This window comes from Motacilla alba, chromosome Z (assembly GCF_015832195.1).
Source record: "Motacilla alba alba isolate MOTALB_02 chromosome Z, Motacilla_alba_V1.0_pri, whole genome shotgun sequence".
Classification (NCBI taxonomy): Eukaryota; Metazoa; Chordata; class Aves; order Passeriformes; family Motacillidae; genus Motacilla; species Motacilla alba.
Window position 1 is genome coordinate 69,801,075 of NC_052046.1, and position 9,399 is coordinate 69,810,473.

Below are 9,399 nucleotides of genomic sequence, written 5' to 3' on the forward strand. Positions count from 1 at the left end.
TTGCTTGTAGTAAGGAGCTTTGAAAATATAAGTTTAGAATATATGTAAAGGAAATATGCTTATCTCAACACCTTAGCAAAACAGTAAAAAGCAGCTTGAGAAAGGAAGATGAACATCAACCCAAGGATTGGTGGCTTCGACCAAAGGAAGCTGGACATCACTGCTATGAGATTTATAGTCTTTGCAATTAAAAGGTGGGCTCACATCTGGAGTCTGGACCGCACCAGCTGGGAGACTTCTTTCTTCTTTCGGAAGTCAGACCCCACCATCTGGGGATACTCCTTTCTGGGGTACATCCTGAGAAAAACTAACTCACAAGAGTGTATAGAATTGTGACGTAAAAATCAGGAATAGAAACTGCTGAAAAAAAAGCTTATGTGTACCCCTATAAATATCTGTACGCCCCAACCATCGTTGTGCAGTTGGAGGGAAAACTTCCCCCACTGTACCCAGCGCTGTTTTGCTCATACTTTACCACATTAATTAATAAATTGATTGCTGCTTGAATATTGGCCTAGTCAAGCTTCTTATTTATAACATCTGTGAATTGTGTGGAGACAACACAGCACATGAGGGGGGAAAAATACAAGAAAATATCTGAGTGGTAAGGAGAGAAAGAGAGGGATTAATAATACTTGTATTAATATTGGAGATACTTTTGTGAAGAAGATAGGAGAGCCAAGCAATCCAATACCAGTGCACAGGAACTGCAGAGAATCTTGTAGGAATTTGCAATTACTTAAAGTCAGGAGTGTGACAAATACAGCTGCTTTTTCCTGAACCTTACAATCCTTCACTTGCAATTGCTACAAGAAAGAGTTGAGCACTTTACAAAATTACAGTTGGTTAAGAATTGGAGTGACTGAAGCAGAGTGTTTCTTGGAAAGGATGCGCACATGTTTTTAGCATAAGCAGAGGGGAGCCTGCTATGAAGAAACTACCAAACATCTGGAGATGAACTGAATAAAAATCGTTGTGTAAGGAGCAGCCTAGAGAGGAGACAATTTTGCGCTTGCAGTGTTGGTGTGCTCAGGCTGTGGCCACAAAAGGAGACTTGGATGAACTGAGTCTCCTATAAACAAGAAACACACAGCCCTGTGACCAGGGGTATGCTGTGACCCATTACCTGTTCCAAAGCTCTATTCCAAACTAAAAGGACCTACAAAACCTCAAATACTGTCTTTCCCTCAAGTTGTAGGAGTAGTAGTAGCCACCAAGTTTACTATCAAAGCCCAACACATGAGTGTGAAATGCATCCTCTTTGGTAAGGTGGGAGGTGGAGACACAGCATTGTGAACTATTCACATATTACCTAGATGTGTCTGCAGATATGCAGGTAAATTTGGAACTCTGCACACCCAGGATAGTACCTAAAGTGATCTTTAATCCAGCAGAACTGTGCTGCTTCCAAGAAGAAAGGCCTATGGGAGATGGTGTGGGAGCTGATCTCTCTCCAACTGATCTCTCACCAGGTTGGTGAACCTGAGGTTGTGGTGAGCAGAAGGCTCTGCCCTGGAGGACAGAGGGAAATACTCTCTTTTGTGAGAGGATTTGTGTGCTTGGAGTCTGCTGAGGAAATAGCAGAGCACAGATTCATCCCAAAGGTGGGAACAAAAGAGCTTTGGCCAATCATCTCCAGGTGCTCTATGTGGCAGATGAAGAAAGGGATTGCAGGTTGCACACTCAAGGAAAGAGGTTGGAAAAATGGACAAGAACACAAGAAGCAGCCAGCCTAAGATAATAAAGTGGAAAACTGACATATTCAGGCAACCAGTGACTGGGCAAAGCAAAACAGTATCCAAAACACTCACAGCAGATTTAACTGCTCTAAAAGAGATAACCAGATTCCAAATTCAGTGGAGCAAGGCCCTCTGCATTAATATTTCTGTGGCAAAGGTCTATTTTTGTGTCAGCATACAAATCAGCCTTTCATTTCCTAGTTTGTTAACTGGAACCACAGCAGCTGCTTTGTGATGACACTGTGCCAGGCGCCACAGGAGAGCAGGTATGAAACACAGCCCTCAGTGTGTCCTGTGGCAGCTGGCACATCTGTTCAGTGCCATCTAGATCAGATCATAGAGGTGAAGTAAAGGAAGGAAAAGTCTCAGAAAGGGGAGAAAAAAAAAAAAAGGGGAAAAAATAGAAAATGCATATTAGTGGAACATACTGCCAAATAAAAGTACCAGACCTGTCATATGTGTGTACAGGTCTTTGACTTAAAAGCAAATGTAGCTCTCTCCTTAAAAACAATTAAAACAGATAAATGAATAGGATTAAAGGCTTGTACTGAGCTTCTTAACCCCCTTAATTTCCTCATATACTGGCTACAGACAAGGTGATTCTATCTTGTTATGCTATTTTGATCACTGGTGCTTTGAAGCAAAAATAGAAATACCAGTGTCTTGAAAGTCATCCCTTTCTTAATGGCTGATTTGTGCAAGAGGCACTTTCATGTTACCAAAGTGTAATAAGCAGTAACAAGATTAATTTTAAAAGCTGACCTTTGAAGCACAAAGCTTCAGTCTTGCTCAAAATTTTGTCCTTGAGGTTTGTTCTGGTATCCCCTCCTCTTGGCATGTCTTTATCCTTACCTCATTGTAAGACAAGGATAAAGCACATCATTGTAGCTAAGGTTGTGCTCTCACAATAGGACAATTTTTGGTTTTCTCTCAGGTATTGTGAAGTAGCCTATGTTGCTGCTGTGGACAATGAAATGGAATGAAGGGTGGTGCTGCAGGGTGCTGTGCTAGGTACACATTAGTTCGGGCCAACAGTAGAACTGTATTTGATAAGATCAGGTACTTTACCTAATGACATCCTCCCAGTGCACTGTACCTCAGATCACACAGAAATGTATCACTCCACAGCATCCTTGATCTAGCCAACAACTGCCGTTGATGTTATTTAGGATGTTTCAGTTCTCTTGACAGACAAGCTGACTAAAGAAAATGAACACACATAAAGCTGTAGCCAATGCAGTTGAACTGAGTTCTTGCTTTTCCATTGAAAGAAATTGCACTACTTTTTTTTTCTATGACTGTTATTAATATTAATATTAATATTAATATTAATATTAATATAATTAATAAGAATTCTCACTTACTTTTGTCATGTTCCTTCCCTAGTTGGCTCCCTCCTGTAGAGAAACACTTGATGCTAAATGGAGAATATTTGTGTGAATTGAAAGAGCTCCCTCACTCTGCTGACACCCAGAACAGCCTGGCAGGCAATCTAAAAAAGACAGAATGAAAGCTTCCAGTCAGTGAGAAACCCAGGCTGGGAAGTCTCAGCAGGGATTATTAGCGATTGCCTTGCTGCCTCAGTGCCCAGCTGCCATAGTGATGAGGAGAAATGAAAAGCCCAGGAAATGGAGCACAGGCTTTACTGTCTTCTTCCCTTTCCCCACTCACTCTCTCTTTTTTTTTTTTTTTTTTTTTTTCCTGGCACCACACCACCTTAATTTGCTGTCTATGCAGAGGATTCCTGTGTGCAAATGGTCCTGGAAATAGTGATAGGAAGAGTTTCCTGAAAAGGAGCTTATGACCACTATCCATACTTACTTAATTGCAGTAGGTGCATATGAATTTTAAATGCAGAATCCTGGTAAGCTTTTTACTGGTGCATTTAGAGACCAGAGAAAGAAAACAGGCTGTTTTTGAAAATATTAATTACTCATCAGTGAAAATTACAGAATTTGCAAAATCAATTCTAGACTCTCTAATCTAACCCTCCATGTTTATACTTGCCAATGTAGCCCTTGTCATTATAGCAGGTTTTAGTTCTAGATCATGGACTAGTCTCAGACTTATGTCTTGCTTAAGTCTAACCTTAAGACTTTCAAACAAAAAAATTACCAGAATGAATTAAAATATTAACTAGGAGTGAAGTACTTGAGTCTCCATGTTACATCCATTATTAGGTGTAATGAAAAAAGATTAACAAAACACCATTCAGCTAAATGGAATTAAAACCTCTTAAATTTCAAATGAGGCTGCCCCTTAGAGATTTGAAGCAGTTTTAAAATAGTTATAATTTGATACAATTTTCCTGAGAGTCTTTGTGGACTTAAATCCTTGTACAAGTGGTACTCAAACTTTCCAGCTAGACAGGGCATTTCTCTCAAGCCAGCATCTGACCTTTAGTTCCTGAAGTACTCACCTAAAATTTGCAGTGAGAGAGAGCAGAGAAATTGCTAACACTCTGTGCTTCTGATAGTAAAAGGTCTTAAAATCATAGAAAATCTGGGGAGTTAGAAAGAAAGCCAGACTTAGTGGGCCTTGGAAAAATGTTAAAAAAGACAATGAGAAATGTTGGGCTTTGTGTTTGCCAGATCATGTGAAATTGCACCTGTGTAACCAGTATATGATAAATTATATAATTGTTAGATGTTATAATTGTTTAGTAAATAAATATAATTATTGTTTAATCGTAAGAAGAATCATGAGAAAACTATATTAGAAATTTGAGGGGGGCCATGAGAAGCCCATGCTTGGATGAAATCAATGTATACATTGGAACAAAGTAAGTTTAATAATTAATATGAAAGTTATATACTGATAGAATATAAAAACATGTTCATCCCGAACCCATGTTGGAGTCAGATGTGGGTTTGTACCCTTGACACCCAGAGCTCTTCAATAAAAGCACCTGCATATAATCATTCCGTGATTATGTGTTCCTGAACGCTAACACTTCTCACACAGATGCAGAATTTGTTAGTGAAAAGAACTCAGTGACTGTACAAAATAACTTTACTCCATTTCGCAAGAGAAACTAAGAGTTTTCCAGCAGTCCCTGGGGGATAATTCCTCCTGACTCTCAGTTTGGAAATCTTCTGGTTTGCCTTTCCACCTCATTCTCTTTTTTTAGTATCAGCATCATTTTTTTAGCAAAAAGTTCAGTGTTCTAGTCTGTTCTTTTATGTTACAAGACAGAGCAAGTAACTGAGGGCCAATGTATTTTAACAGATATTTTGAAGAGCTACTAGGTTCAATGTCTAAATTAAAATGTTTGTCCCTTCTGTAGAAATACTCTGTGGTCTGCAAGAGTCAGAACGTTGGAGCAAGACAGGAAGGAGGTTGGATCACCAGAGCATATGTCACTAAACTGGTCAAGGTACATCCAGTTCTCTGAGTGTCACCAGGCTTGCAGTATTTCTGCAGTTTCATCATCATTTAACACATTTCTGTGCTGGCTCACTCTGGTGTTCTTTTAGCTATAACAGCCTTTTTGAATGGTTTGATTGGAGAAGCTAAAGAAGCAGAGAAAAAGGGTGTGTGTGGTGGGGAGGGGCGCCCAATGGTCTCTAAAGTGAAGTGGACTACACTGAGTGTGTTTCTTCAGATATGTGCAGCTTGGATAGAAGAGACTACAGGAACAGGATTTTATAATTCATCTGCAAGATGAACTAGCTATCGGTAAGAGCCTGAAAAGTCTGGTTGTGGTTGTATATAGGAGACTTTATAGAGGGAAGACTTGGGAAATACATGAAGGGTGGTTAGTCCTGAAAAGAACCAAAACAAATGCACAGACCAGGATGAAAATGAGATTAAAATACTTCAGCCTTTTTAGAGAATACTAATGTACCCTAGACAGCCAAGTCAGCATGAATCCATCCCTGCTGGAGCTGTGCTTCCTCTGACTATTGCTGTCTAAAGTTAAACACAGGGGCCCTGACATATAAGCTCATTATGTCTCCAGTAAATGGCAAAGGACTTTGAACACTCTTTGTCCCCAGTGATCAATATTGAGACTGAAAGAAAACAAAGAGAAAGCCACTGCCACTCTATGTATTTGGTTATCCTCAATATTGTATTTTTATTCAAAATAGCCATCAGAAATGTCTGCTGCTTCCTACAAAAACAGAATGTAAGCAGGAAATATAGGGGTTTTTACCCCCATAAATGATTAGCAGGGGAAAAATTATTATCAAAGTTAGCCTTTGAAGAACAGCAGATACCTACAAGGAGAACATATCCATTGTGCAGCTGACAGTACAGGAATAACCAGGCAATCATCTGGTATCTGTATGTAAAGGAATAGTGCTGTCACTACAAAACCTCTCAGTGTTTGTGGAAGGAAGAGGCACAGCCTTTGCAGGTTACTTACATACTAGCACAACGAGTTATGCTAAACACATTATTCATTCCTCCTGCTGGAATGCAATGGCTTTGGATTTTTTTCCTAAGGAGACCAGCCTTACAAAACTTTTTTTCCTGTCTCTTTTTTTTTCCTTTTCTGTCTTTTCACAGCTTCCTCCTTGTCCCCAGTAAGTGTTGCACACAGTTAAATTTCATTGCAACTGGCTGAAGGAGGTAAGCCCCAAAGATGTGTTTGCCTCCACTTCAGGCAGTGCCTTGCAGAGCAGAGCTGAGCGTGTCCATCCTGCTGAGCAGAATCCTAGTACACCCTGAACAGGAAGCTGTTTGTTTGATTTGTTGGCTGAATAATCAGCACAAGCAGCTCAAAATCAACTGGAGTGTGCATACCCTCATGCCCTTGTCTTCTGGTAAAAGCATTAGGCAGTAGGAGGAAAGCCAAGGAATCGGGAGGGGACAGGGAACATGAGGCAGGAGTGAAGATAATTTGACAGTGATGTGTAGGACACAAATAACACAACTCGGAGGACACCAGGCTTCTCAGTTCAGCTCCCCCAAGACCATTAATGCACACTGAGCAAGTATCTAAACACCACCTGCCTGCCTTGTCCTGCCTCTTACACTCATGCTTATGAAAAGCGGGAGCTGTACCTGATCTCAGGCAAAGCAAAAGAAAATATTATTCCCATTTCCCTGCACAAATGCTCAGTGCCCTCAGAGCTTGTACAGTGGATGGCAGAGGGGAAAGGTGCTTTTGCAATGGAAGATACTGTGATCTGGATGGTTGAGTTGAATCTTTGCTACCTGGATAATCCATGATTTTTTCTGATCATAGTTTTTAAGTCCTGTCCTGTTATTTTACAGGCTGAATAATTTAATATGTAATTATTTCTTCTGAGCATTTCAGGTTGCAGTTAGGTTACTGCAGGAGCAGTTGAGTCCCCAAATGTTCATTTCTGCTTTCCAAAGCCCTCCCAGCTTTCCAATGCTATTTGGTGTGGGGAACTGAAGGGACAAAGTGACCCAACTAAGACATAACTCACCAGAAGAAAAAGTTCATTTTTCAGCTACATCAGTGTCCCTTATGCTTGTGCACAGCGGGAAACAGCACCATGATAAGAAAGGAATGAATAGGCAAGAATTACTGGCTTCCACTGTCATTCTGTGACACTGCCCCAAAATCACTTGAGACTCTTTTCCCTCAGTCTTTTGGGTCTAAAATAAGCTGTTTTAAAGAAATAATTGTTTAAGGATGAAAGTCAAGCGCACCCTGAAAAGTGTGCAAATGAACCAAGAGGGAGCTGGGAAGACTGAATAGAAATCACATAAAATTACAATGATCTAAATATTTATTCCCAAAGAAAATGCCTTCTGGCCCATTCTTTTTTTTTTTTTTTTTTTTTTTTTAATTGCCCCTTGTAATAAATTCTGCTGGCTAAAATATCATCCAAAATGTAATCCTGGGTGCAGTGTGGTAAGTGTTTCTGCTGATGCTGCTCAATAGTCACTCTCCCACATGCACACTGACACAAAAGTGGAAAAATTTTTTTTTTGTTTTTAAAAATTCTGCAACTCTTATCCTGGGAAGAACACAGTAACAGACCTCCTAGGAATGTATACTCTTTTTTCCACCTCCAGTACTCTCTTTTTTCATTGCTCTGTCCCAGGGTCTGCTGTGCTTTCAGTGCATCAACTTTTGAAGGTTTGAGAGCATTTAAGTAGAAGGTACAGTATAAATCACTGTAATTAAAAACAGAAAAAAGGGGCAGAGGTGGTCAGCAAAGAAGGTGTCTTAGATTGGAAATGGGTGTGTGTATTCTATTCCTATCTGTGGAGCAATTATCTTCTGTTAATTGAGCAGTTTTCTTCATCTCTTCCACAACCAACTCTCCCTCTGGGAAATATCTTCTGTTCATGGCCAGTGAGTGTCACTGCATGGCTGATAAAATTCCATCATCCCATTGTGAGATGCTCCGCCCAGGAGGAGGAGCCAAGCATTCCTAACTGGATATAGTCAGCGATTTGGAAGACCACAGGCAGCCTTTCCCACTGGATTCCCAGAAGAAGACCAGGCCCATCTACACCACCACTGGACGTTCAGAGGACAACCACACCCTTCTACAGGATCACTGCTTCAACAGAACCACATCTGTCACTCCAGGAGGACAGCAGCCACCATTTCAATTGGACTGCTACCAACCCCCTGACCAACAGGGTAACAGGGTGTCAGGTCGTATCCTGACTGTAAGTTTTGTTTATTTTATTTTAAAAACTTTCTTCCCTAATAAAGAACTGTTATTGTTTATTTTATTTTAAAAACTTTCTTCCCTAATAAAGAACTGTTATTCCTGCTCCCATATTTTTGCCTGAGAGCCCCCCTTCATTTCAAAAACAATTCAGAGGGAGGGGGTTTACATTTTCCATTTCAAGGGAGGCTTCTGCCTTTCTTAGCAGACACCTGTCTTTTCAAACCAAGACAGAGGGATTTGGGAAAGCAAATCACCTGAGAAACTATAATTTCTTTATTATTTTGAGAGAGTAATATGCATCTTAGTAAGCTGGTGGACCTTCAAGCATGCCTAACCTGTTTCTAGGAAGTCACTACAGGAACCCAGCTGTGTGCTTGAATGTGTTATTTATTTTGGGCATTACTATTGCTCTGGCTTTCTCCCCTTCTTCCTTGTTGTATCTGCAATAAAAAGTCCTAGGTGTGGGACAGCTTTGCCAGGAGGAAGAATAAGGATTACAGGCATGCAAAGCTGATTTCCTTTGTTCATCATGATTATAAGAGGGAATAATAGAAATTGCTATGTTAAAATTAAAGAATATATATCATGCTAGAAGCTTCTGATTACTGTACACTAGCAACATTCTAGCTGTGCTCAACAGAACATGGTATTTTACTGAAAGGACCTAAGGGATTCTTGGTAGGTTTTTTTTTTCCTTTCCCAAAGATTTTTCTAAGATGTAAGAGAAGTCTGAGCCTGCAAACAGTTTAGCCCAAATATATGCACTTGCATTTTCTGGAGCTGCAGGCACAAACTCAAGGAGTTCCTACAATGACAGACAGTAAACTTTTCCTGAAGCATCTTTCAGGTAACCAGTTAATTAGGTATTATGGTCACAAGGCTGAAGGGTGTGTGTGTATATATAAGAACAGGGAAGTGGAACACAGAGAAAAGCACTGGGGGTGGGAGGGAGGGGGAGGGAACCAGTCAGAGGCGGTTGGGACAGTTTGATAAAATGACTGAATCCTGAACAGGCTGATATAAATCTTTCTGTAGCTGCGGAGCCTCCCACT